Source organism: Nomascus leucogenys, chromosome 19 (genome assembly GCF_006542625.1).
Source record: "Nomascus leucogenys isolate Asia chromosome 19, Asia_NLE_v1, whole genome shotgun sequence".
In the NCBI taxonomy this organism is placed as follows: Eukaryota; Metazoa; Chordata; class Mammalia; order Primates; family Hylobatidae; genus Nomascus; species Nomascus leucogenys.
Genome location: NC_044399.1, coordinates 1,311,224 through 1,323,915, shown reverse-complemented (window position 1 = coordinate 1,323,915; position 12,692 = coordinate 1,311,224).

The window sequence follows — 12,692 nt, the reverse complement described above, 5'->3', positions numbered from 1 at the left end:
TGAGATCGCGCCACTGCACTCTAGCCTGGGTGACAGAGCGAGACTCCGTCTCAAAAAAAAAAAAAAAAAAAAAAAAAAGCCCTAAGTTAAGTAACTCTATGACGTTATCATCACATGCTTTTAGAATTGTCTGCATCCTTCCCAGCATGCAAACTGCTTTTCTTGTTGTTTTGTCCTCAAGAAGCAAACTCATCAGGACGTAGGAATGGAGCCTGGCTGGGTGACTAGTATGCACCTGTTTACAGAGGAAGTTCCTGGAAAACATTCATGTTTGTATTATTTAAAAATTACTGCACCAGAAATTAACTCAGAGAATGACCACTGGTCATCATTTCTTATGATTCAGGGTGTGTAGGGGAAGGGAGCAGGATGTTTGACGCTGTGTTGTGGCCACGCACGGCCTCTCTCTAACTCCTCGGTGCCACTCCTCGGTGCCCTGCCTCCCATGCCCTGCCGTCAGGAACTGCTGGACCCAAGACTCGAACCCACTGCCTCTGACCTTGAGTCGGGTACTCTCTTCGTTTTACCAAATGTAGAGAAACGACGTCTACCTTGAATTAAAACTTTGATTTGTTCCATGCTGGCCCTGAAACACGGATAGAATTGCAGAGATCATTGGAAGCTTCGCATCCGAAAGACAAAATCAGGTAAGTTTAGGAACCTGAGTGCTTGAAATAAAATGACTGCAATTTATTAGCTCTGTGGTCTTTACCAACTCATGTGACCTTTCCAAATCTTTTTTTTTTCTTTGTAAACCAGAGAGAATTACACCGTCCACCTTGTGAGTCTGCTGTACAGATAACCTGAGATGTTCCTATCAAAGAGCTTCGCTCAGGCACAGGAGCTGAATTCTCCTTTCCTGGTGGTTTGAGCACAGCCTTGCGCCTAGAGCCCTCAGGCTGAGAGACCCTCCCCCACATCCCATAGTTACTTTTAGAAAAACACAGAGACTCACTCATGCTTTCGGGCAGCAGGGAAAAGAGAAGATTCTGGACCTCTTCCCTGACTTCCTACACTGCCTGAAGGTAAAGGCAACGAAGTTATGATGAGAAGCAGCCGCGTCAGACCCAGAACATCTGGCAATTAGAGGTCAGTGGCTAATAGCTCAAGCCTTGCAGAGGCCAGGAATGTGGTTATAAAAGACGGTGCACCTGGGCCCAGCGGGAGCCTTCCAGAAACGGCCGCACAGCCCTCCCCAGGGCCCCTCCTTCCTAAGTGACTGAGTTCCCCCAGGCCCTGCGCACAGGCCTCCCCAGCACCCCTCCTTCCCGAGTGGCTGAGTTCCCCCAGGCCCTGCGCACAGGCCTCCCCAGCACCCCTCCTTCCTGAGTGGCTGAGTTCCCCCAGGCGTTCCAAACACACCTTTCCTGTCTTTGTGTTTGCTCAGCCTGTCTTCTCCTCCCCTCTATCCTTGTTCCTTGAAATATCTCCCTAGCTCCCCATTGCCCACAGCCGGATCCACGGTGACTAATCTCCAGGAAGGCGTCCAGCTCGAGCCGTGAGGCCTGCGCCTGGGCCGGACTTTACCGTTCACCAGGAGTCTCTGCCCACCGCCCCCAGCGCAGTTCTCTTCCCTGCTAGACGTCAAGTCCTGGGGACAAGCACAGCCCAGGTGAGCTTTGCTCCACCATCCTTACCTTAACTCTACATCATGGCGGATCCTGTCCCCGTCCTACTTCGGTAGTGGCTCCGTGACTTTTTTTTTTTTCTTTTTTTTTTTTTTGAGATGGAGTCTCACTCTGTCACCCAGGCTGGAGTGCAGTGGTGGCGCGATCTCTGCTCACTGCAAGCTCCACCTCCCTGGTTCAAGCGATTTCCTGCCTCAGCCTCCTGAGTAGCTGGGATTACAGGCGCCCACTACCACACCCGGCTAATTTTTGTATTTTTAGTAAAGACAGGGTTTCACCATTTGGACCAGGCTGGTCTCAAACTCCTGACCTCAGATGATCTGCCTGCCTCAGCCCCCAAAGTGCTGGATTACAGGCGTGAGCCACCACGCCCGGCTCCGTGACTTTTTAAAGTGAAAATCTGTAGCCTGATGGTCACAGAGTCTACTTTTTGCAAATAATGCACCTGAAGCCGTGAGATTTGGGTGAGCTCCATTCCTGTTAATTGCTGTTTGAGCCCAGACAAATTATGTAACTCATTTGAAACTCAATTTTCAGCTATAAAATTGTCTACCTAATAAGAATTTTTTGGCCAGGTGCAGTACCTCATGCCTGTAATCCCAGCACTTTGGGAGGCCGAGGCTGGAGGATTGCCCGAGCTTAGGCGTATGAGACCAGCCTGGGTAATAAGGTGAAACCCCATCTCTACCAAAAATGCAAAAAAAAAAAAAAAAATCAACTAGGCGTGGTAGCTTGTGCCTGTAGCCCCAGCTACTCTGGAGGCTGAGGTGGGAGAATCGCTTGAACCCACAAGGAGGAGGTTGTGACAGAGGGAGACTCCGTCTCAAAAAAAAGAGAAAACAGTATCTTTTATTTGAACAAAATAAATGTCAGTAAAAAGAAAAAAAATAATAAAAAGGATACAGCCGTCTGAGCTGCCAGGGGCGGCGGTGGTTTGTTGGGCAGAGTCGCCGTGTCCTGCACCCAGATCCCGGCAGGGTCAACCCCTTCCCTGCCAAGAAAGAGCAGGTCCCACCCTCTCAGGGGTCCGAGGGCCACAGCTCCGTCATCTGTGAAGATAACTGGGGAAAACGGCTCTTCTGGATGCTCCAGAATTGTTTGTCTTATGGACCCTGTGGATAAATGCCTCCCTGGTCTCGTGTGTGGAGGTAGCTAGAGCTTTGCCTGGGGCATCGTCGTGCTGTCAGCATGAGTGGGCACTAGAGTAACCTCAGCTCAGTGGCAGAGACTGTAAGCAAGTCCAGGTTGGCAACGATCATTCGTCTTGCCATCTCTTCCTTCACTTGTTCATTCAGCTACCTGGAGCCCGGCTCTAAGCTCCTAGCTCTGTGACCAAGGTAGACATAAAATAGGCAGAGACTCCATGCAGGTTAGATACAGACTGGCTGGAGACTGTGTACGGTCAATACAGACCAAATATAGGCTAAATATAGACTATGTATAGACTACATGTGGACTATAGACTAGATGGAGACTGGGTACAGCTATGCAGGTTTGCAGCCTATATAGCTTAGCTATAGACCAGGTATAGATTGGATATTGATTAGATACATACAGATTAGATGTAGACTGCCTGTATTAATAGATGAAATACAGACACTGACTTGATGAAGCCTGGATATAGATGGAAATAGACTAGATATGGCCTAGATATAGACTAGATGTAGAGTGGATATTGACTAGGTACGTCAGACTAGACGGACTGAATCTACATGAGATACTGACTAGATATAGACTAGATGCAGCCTAGATGTAGACTAGATATAGACTAGATGTAGAGTGGATATTGACTAGGTACTTATAAACTAGATGTAGCCTGGATATAGATGAGATATTGACCGGATATAGACTGCGTATAGACTAGGCAGCCTAGACGTGGACTAGGTAGAGACCGTGCTGGGTTCTACTCCATTAAGGAGCATGGAGAAAGAGAAGATGGACAAGTGACGTGTTGGGCTGTGTGATGAATGTGGCGAGGAGAGCACGGGACCACTCAGGAGCACACAACAGGGGCTTCTTGCTCCTCATGGAAGTGAAGAAAACCTCTTGGCAGTGAGGAGCCCTGGAACAGGGCTGGGGCAGCCATTGGAGGGGACAGTGACATCCTGTCCCAGGTGGAAGGGCCTCAGGGCTCTAGGGGAGTCTTCACAGCTAAGCAGGGTCCAGTAGCCTCAAAGAAGGTGACCGTTTTTTTCTGAGTGGCCTGGGGAAGCCCCTGGCAGGGCTGAAGAGGGGGCGCATCTGAATGGAGCACTCAACAGGCAGCCTGTGTCACATCAAGGTTGGGGATGGATTCCCCAGAGCTGCAGGGGAAGAGGGGACCCTCCTTTCCACTCCCTGAAGTGGAGGAGAGGTCCAAGAGGAGTTCTGGGGCAAGCAGTGTGTCCTGTGAGCATAAAGGTGTCAGGTGAAAGCCAGCAGGAGACAGGAGAGAAGGGGACTCTGTAGGCAAGGGGGAACTGTGGGTCAGCTACAGGGGAGTTGGTTTCAAGGCCACTGGGTAGGAACGGCAGCAGCTCCACTAGCCCAGACGTCACTGTGATGAATCCCCCTAATCCAGACCCATGACCTCCATTGACCGGAAAACTCTTACCATAAATATACAAACATACTATGGCTGCCACGTGGACGCAGCTCCCAAAGCTGCATGACATCCAATCTGCCCAGTTGCAAGCCATCACATGGGGGCCTAAACTTTGTGTATTAGCCTTGCTTTTGTGCATTTGGCATCATCCACACCCACCCAACCCCTGCTTAGGGCGTGCCTTGCTGGTACACTGGGGCTTCTGCCACCTCCCTCCCTGGCTTACTATGTCCTGAGACCCCAGAGCAGCCTCATTCACTGACCTGAGATGCCTGAAGTAGTGCCAGCATTAGATTGTTCCTCTGAGGGGGACGACACAGTCAGCCATTGCATTGTTCCTCTGAGAGAGATGACACAGTCAGCCATTGCATTGTTCCTCTGAGAGAGGTGACACAGTCAGCCATTGCATTGTTCCTCTGAGAGAGACACAGCCATTGCATTGTTCCTCTGAGAGAGACACAGTCAGCCATTGTGTTGTTCCTCTGAGGGAGATGACACAGTCAGCCATTGCATTGTTCCTCTGAGAGAGACAGTCAGCCATTGCATTGTTCCTCTGAGGGAGACAAGCACATTCAGTCCTCTGAAAGACACCAGATTGCATTGTTCCTCTGAGAGAGATGACACAGTCAGCCATTGCATTGTTCCTCTGAGGAGATGATGCACCATGCAGTCAGGATGCACAGCCATTGCATTGTTCCTCTGAGGGAGATGACACAGTCAGCCATTGCATTGTTCCTGAGAGAGACACAGTCAGCCATTGCATTGTTCCTCTGAGAGAGACACAGTCAGCCATTGCATTGTTCCTCTGAGAGAGATGACACAGTCAGCCATTGCATTGTTCCTCTGAGGGAGACACAGTCAGCCATTGCATTGTTCCTCTGAGAGAGACACAGTCAGCCATTGCGTTGTTCCTCTGAGAGAGATGACACAGTCAGCCATTGCATTGTTCCTCTGAGAGGGACACAGTCAGCCATTGCATTGTTCCTCTGAGAGGGACACAGTCAGCCATTGCATTGTTCCTCTGAGGGAGACACAGTCAGCCATTGCATTGTTCCTCTGAGAGAGACACAGTCGGCCATTGCGTTGTTCCTCTGAGAGAGATGACACAGTCAGCCATTGCATTGTTCCTCTGAGAGGACACAGTCAGCCATTGCTTTGTTCCTCTGAGGAGACACAGTCAGCCATTGCATTGTTCCTCTGAGGGAGACACAGTCAGCCATTGCGTTGTTCCTCTGAGAGAGACACAGTCAGCCATTGCGTTGTTCCTCTGAGGGAGACACAGTCAGCCATTGCATTGTTCCTCTGAGGGAGATGACACAGTCAGCCATTGCATTGTTCCTCTGAGAGAGACACAGTCAGCCATTGCATTGTTCCTCTGAGGGAGATGATACAGTCATTTGGTCAAAGCCATTGCATGTGTTTGTTTTCTTAGGGCACTTTCTGGAGAGAAGATTTTGATGGGGAAAGATAAGAGAGCATTTGGATGTCTACGCACTGTCAACAGAAATGAGGCTTCAGGCCAAGGCTTCTAAAATGCAGGATTCCCAAAGTGGCAGTCACATAAGACGGATCCCTCCATCGCCTTCTAGAATATTGAGAAGATCATCACGCCTGGGACTGGCTCACAGCACTGATCTTTTTCTTGTTAGCAGAGACTCCAGGAAGCAGATGAGCAGACCTATGGGCCTGCTGTGTGCACCGCGGCCCACACTGCCGCCTGCCTGGGATCCTGCATCACCCGAGTCTTCCTGCGGACCACCCAGGGTGGTGCACATGTGGTCATCATTGTGCAAAGGGAGCTTTAGTTCTATAATGAAAGCCCCTTTAATAAGTGATGCTCCTTGAAGACTGGGTCAGCGTCTCATTCACCTCTTTATCCCCAGACTTAGCACAATTACAGCCCCAAATCGGCAATGGACCTTTGACCAAATGACATGTCACTGCTTCAGGGAGCTTCACTGATCAGGACAGAAATGAGTGACTGGAGGAAGGTGACCAGGATGGCTGTAACCCCCAGAAAGGGTGAGATGGCTATTTCATCAGCAGCATTGCCGAGTTGTTTGTGTGATGACATCCTGTCTGACTGCTGGGCCTTACCGGTGTGTTCCCTGCTGGAGCCGTGACAGTTTGAGTTGACGACATTTTACATCAATCACTGAACTGCACAAAAGATGGAAATCCAGCAAGGGACCCAGTCAGACCTGACTGACCGCAGAGCTACCTTTTGCTCTTTCTGGATGCCACATGGCCTCCTCCTCCCGCCTGTCCTTGGAGCTTGCATTGGTCCACTTTCATGCCGCTGATAAAGCCATACTTGAGACTGGGTAATTTATAAAGAAAAAGAGGGTTAATGGACTCACAGCTCCGCGTGGCTGGGGAGGCCTCACAATCACGGCGGAAGTTGAAAGGCATGTCTTACATGGCGGCAGGCAAGAGAGAATGAGAGCCAAGCAAAGGGGGCTTCCCCTTATAGAACCATCAGATCAGCTGGGTGCAGTGGCTCACTCCTGTAATCCCAGTACTTGGGATGCTGAGGTGGGAGGATCACAAGGTCAGGAGTTTGAGACCAGCCTGACCAACATGGTGAAACCCCATCTCTACTAAAAATACAAAAATTATCTGGGCATGGTGGCGGGCACCTGTAGTCCCATCTACTCAGGAGGCTGAGGCAGGAGAATCACTTGAACCTGGGAGGCGGAGGTTGCAGTGAGCTGAGATTGTGTCACTGCACTCCAGCCTGGGCGACAAAGTGAGATGCTGTCTCAAAAGAACAAAAACAAAAACAAAGAAAACCATCAGATCTCATGAGACTTATTCACTACCATGAGAACAGGATGGGGGAACCACCCTCATGATTCAGTTATCTCCAGCTGGGTCCCTCCCACAACATGTGGAATTATAGGAGCTACAATTCAAGATGAGATTTGGGTGGGGACACAGCCAGACCATGTCAGAGCTGTGCTCCCAAGCACCCAAGGGCTGCCGAGTTCTCAGGCTGGCAGCTCCAGCTGATGGCACGTCACTGGGGGGTGAGGGGTAGAGGGCCTGAGCTGCCGCCCCCAGGCTCTGCAATGGAAAGCACCAGGCTGGGCTTGGACATTCTGGGTGGGAAGTGTCTGGAACCTGGACGCTGGGTTGGAGAGGAGCCTCAGGTGGAATCGCCAGGATTCTCAGCTGTCGAGAATGTCACCTGCTGCTGTACCCCCAACAGCAAGGGAGGCACCTGGCACGTCGTGAGCAACTCTCATGTATTTGTTGCATGATCTAGTCCAAGAATGGCCAATGAGTTTCACCTGCCAGTTTTCACAGGCCTGTGTGCCGAGAGTGTTCCTTACCATTTTTTCATTATTATTCTGCTAAGGAGGATTTTTAGACATTATGTTCCTGGTCAAGCCCTCACCTCTGCAATGAAATTATAATATTATAATACCACTGTTGACCCAAAGCTGAGTAGCAAGCACTAGAACTGACGGAAGTCATGGTGAGATTTATTCTGAGCCAAGCTGGAGGACTTAAGCCCAGGAACACAGACTCTGTGTCCACTGAGAGTACCTCAAAGCAGGCTCCGTGAGGCACCGTGCACTTACATTTTCTAACAGGTGGATGTGTGTGGCCCAGAAGGTGGGAGAGGCAAGCAGTGAAGCAGCCGTGACATTCCTGAGATTCTGATGCGCGCTCAGTGGCACTGCCCACACGATAAGGTAAGTATGCCGTTGAGTGGGGGCTGGAGGGAGACTGGTTCCCTTCTGTATGCAGTTGAGTGGGGGCTACAGGGAGACTGGTTCCCTCCTGTCTTTATTCTACAGGTTTATGATAAACAGGTTTATGACCAGTACCTGCCAGTGAAATATTTAACAAACCCCAGTGACATGGGCAAGAGACCAGCTTGAGGTTAGAGGCCTTGGTTTTATTAGCTGTGGGTCCCAGTGCAGCCATTAGGGGCTACTATTAAGATCTTCTTTTGAATGTTCCTTTTCTGACCCCACACAGGAACTATAAACCTGTTCATGTGTTGGCCCTCCCGAGAATCACAAATATTGCAATGGCCAAGAATTTTTGTCCACCCACGAGCTAATGTTGCCCCCTTGGGAGTGACTCTGCCAGACTGAGGATGCCTGGCCTGGGTGTAAGGCTGCTTTGGGTGTGAGGACAGGAGTGGCCCACAGCCCCGTGAGTAGCCACCACCCATGAGAAGCCCAGGCTGGCAGCAGCAGGGGGCCTTGTGTCTCTGCCCCCAGGTGGGTGCAGACGGGGGCCAGGGTCCCCACCTGCCAGCCTGGTGCTCGCTGCACAGCAAGAAGGTTTCCCAGTGGGAACAGACTGAACCAGGCCCAGGTCCTCCAAGGACACAGAAGTCAGGGACAGAACTGAACCGTGACCAATCAATGGATCTGTCGTCGTTGATCTCAGGCTGCCTTCTTATCAGAAGTTCAAAGTTCTTCAAAGTGAGGAAGATCAGCTGGAGGATTTCAACTGTGTTCTTTTTTGTTGTTGTTCTCAAACCTAACTGCTGAGTTCAGGGTTTCCAGCCGTCTCTGTGCCCAAGTGGGGCCGTTTCTGACGGCAGCATCACTGGTGCACAGCAGTGGGTGACAGGGACCTGGGCCGCATTGCGCCCACACCGTGCAGGGTCACAGAGGTGCTGGGAGCTAGGGAGACAGCAGTGACCCTGCTACAGCAGTGACCTTGTTCCCAGTCACAGGGCACGTCCCAGTCACAAGGCACATCCCAGTCACAGGGCACGTCCCAGTCACAGGGCTCAGTGAAGGCAGATCTGGGCTCCCAAATAACCAAGGGGGAGGAGAGGATGGCGGCAACAAGGCCCACGCTCCTGAGTGCCACCTCGGGACATTCTGACTCTGGTTTTGGGAGGGACCCAAGCATACGCATTTGAAGCAGCCTCCCCAGGTGATTCTGAGGCCCGGGTAGTTTGGGGGATCCCAGATCAGCCAGCAGCACCCCAGGTTCAGCAAGGATGCTGGGTTTCCGCTCGGCAGCTTCCTAACCTGCAACAGGGCAAGTCCTTCCACCCTACTCCGATCTGCAGGGAGCCGTAAGAAACTGGTCTCAGCCAGGATCCCAGGAGAGACGAAAGCGCCCTGGTGCTGTGTGGCTTGAGGACAGCGTCAGATCAATGGGCAGAGCAGGAAGTAAGGAACCCAGCCGAGGGCTGGTGCACTCTCTGGGTCAACAACAGGCGGCTGTGGGGCCTGAAGGGGCAGGGGAAGAAGACCCCTGGGGAGACGGGCTGCCTGGGGAGCATCTCTGCAGTGACCTCGCCCCAGGGCAGCACAGGGGCCGACGCCAGCCAGCTCCAGTGACTCCTCTAGAAGGAGTCTGGGTCAGCAAGCTCTCACTCACTCTCCACGCTCCAGTCTCTAGGGCTGCCTTTCGGGCCACACCTGATTGCAGCCAGGGCAGAGGGAAAGTGTGGGGTGGAACCACCCTGCAGGAAGGGACACCATCTGTTCTGTGCAGCCAACCACTCTGGCTGAGGATCCCTCTCTAACCTGTCTCCCCAGCCTGAATTATTGAAGTTATTGAAAGACGACCATTTTGAAATCATCTGCTAATCTTCTCCATTGTTCCCTTCTTTGTGTTGTGAACCCGGAAAATCTGAGCCAGGCCTCAGTTAATTTAGAAAGTTTATTTTGCCGAGGGTGAGGACGCGCACCTGTGACACAGCCTCAGGAGGTCCTGATGACAGGTGTCCAAGGTGGTGAGAGCACAGTTTGGTTTTATACATTCTAGGGAGACATGAGACATCAATCAACACATGTAGGATGAACATTGGTTCGGTCTGGAAAGGCGGGACAACTCGAAGCAAAGGCAGGAAGACTCGAAGCTGACGGGGGCTTCCAGGTCACAGGTAGGTAAGAGACAAATGGTTGCATTCTTTTGAGTTTCTGATGAGCCTCTCCAAAGGAGGCAATCAGATGTACATTTATCTCCGTGAGCAGAGGAGTGACTTTGAACAGAATGGAGGCAGGTTGGTCCTAAGCAGTTCCCAGCTTGACTTCTCCCTTCTCCCTTTAGCTAAGTGATTTGGGGGTCCCTGGATCTATTTTCCTTTCACCGTGTCTGTGAGCGTCCAGTGTTTGACTCCCACGTACAAGTGAGAACGTAGCGTTTGATTTTCTGTTCCTGCATTAATTTACATACTACAATGGCCTCCAGCTCCATCCATGTTGCTGCAAAGGACATAATTTTGTTTTGTTTTATGGCTGCATAGTATTCCATGGTGTGTATGTACCACACTTTGTTTATCTAACCCACCAGTGATGGGCACCTGGGTTGATCCACATCTTTGCCATTGTGAACTGTGCTGCAGTGAACTTATGGGTGCATGTGTCCTCTTGGTAGAATGATTTGTTTTCCTTTGGGCATATACCCAGGGATGGGATTGCTGGGTTGAATGGTAGTTCAACTCAAGAGTTCTCTGAGAAATCTCCAAACTGCTTCCCACAGTGGCTGGACTAATTTCCATTCCCAGCAACAGTGTGTAAGTGTATCCTTTTCTCTGCATCCTCACCAGCATCTGTTACTTTTTGACTTTTTGGTAAAAGCCATTCTGACTGCTGTGAAATGGTGTCTGCCCGTGGTTTTGATTTCCATTTCTGCGATGATTAGTGATGCTGAGCATTGTTTCATGGATGTGTTGGCTGCTTGTATTTCTCCTTGTGAGAAGCGTCCATTCATGTCCTTTGCCCACTTTTTAACGGGGGTTATTTGTCTTTTGCTTGTGGATTTAAGCTCCTTATAGATACTGGATATTAGACCTCTGCTGAATGTGTAATTTGTGAGTATCTTCTCCCATTCTGTAGGTTGTCTGTTTACTCTGTTGATACTTTTTCTAGCTGTATAGAAGCTCTTTAGCTTCATTAGGTCTCATTTGTCAATTTTGTTTTTGTAGTAATTGCTTTTGAGGACTTAGCCATAAGTTTTTTGCCAAGACTCATATAGAGAAGAGCATTTCCTAGGTTTTCTTCTAGGATTTTTTTTTTTTTTTTTTTTTTTTTTGAGATGGAGTCACGCTCTGTCGCCCAGGCTGGAGTGCAGTGGCGTGATCTCGGCTCACTGCAAGCTCTGCCTCCTGGGTTCACACCATTCTCCTGCCTCAGCCTCCTGAGTAGCTGGGGCTACAGGTGCCCGCCACCACGCCTGGCTAATTTTTTGTATTTTTAGTAGAGACGGGGTTTCGCCGTGTTAGCCAGGATGGTCTCGATCTCCTGACCTTGTGATCCGCCCGCCTCGGCCTCCCAAAGTGCTGGGATTACAAGCATGAGCCACCGTGCCCGGCCTGAGTTGATTTTTGAATATGGTGAAAGGGAAGGGTCCAGTTTCAATCTTCTGTGTATGACTGGCCAGTTATTCCAGCACTATTTATTGAATTAAGGGCCTTTTCTCCATTTATAGTTTTTGTCAGCTTTGTTGAAGATCAGCTGTGTGGCTTTATTTGTGGGTTATCTTTTGTGTTTCATTGGTCTGCGTGTCTTTTTTCTACCTATACATGCAGTTTTGGTTGCTGTGGTTTTCTAGTGTAGTGTGAAGCTCGCTAATGTGAGGTCTCTGGCTTTCTTCTTTTTGCTTAAGATTGCCTTGGCTATTCGGGCTCTTTTTTGGTTCCATGTGAATTTTAGAATAGCTTTTTCTAATTCTGTGAAAAAAAAATGTCACTGGTAGTTTGAGAGGAATTGCACTTCATCTATAAATCGCTTTGGACAGTACGGCCATTTCAATGATATTGATTCTTCCAATCCACGAGCATGGGATGTTTTTTCATTTTTTGATATCATCTTTGATTTCTTTCAGCAGTGTTTTGTAGTTTTCCTTGCAAAGATCTTTCATCTCCCTGGTTATCTCTGTTCCTAGGTATTTTACTGTTTTTGTAGCTATTAAAAATGGGATTGTAAATGCAAATTTCTTCATGCTTACTCCTGTCCTACCAAGCGGGGATTACTGGGGCTGGGGCCCAGCAATGTGTGTTTCAGTAGAGCCCTTTGGGTGATGTAAAAGTTTGAAGAACATTGATGATGAGAGGAGGTGGGGAGGGGCAGCACAGCCTTCCATAACTGTGCCGAGGGAGACCCCACTGTCTATCTCCTGGTCCAGACCCCAGCACTCTGCACCCCTGGCCCCTTCCCTGAAGGGCCCTCCTCCACCCCAACTTGCCCTCCCCTCGGAGGCTCCTCCTGGAGCACCTGCTCCCCTCACCTCTCCCAGCAACCTGGGTTCACACCCCTCCTCGGCCCACTCCCCTCTCAGGCCAGGCAATTCCAGAACGAGGGATTTTGGAAGTAGAGCCCCACTCCCTTCCCTTCCAAATTTGTTATTCCACAATAAAGATGTGCCACTTAGAGAGTGGAACTGACTTGCTCAAGGTCACAGAACCAACTAACTCAGCCCTGGAGGAAAACCCAGGTTGATTTGCATGTGGGGCCATTCACGTGTGAGCGGATTTCCTGAACTTGATGGCAGTT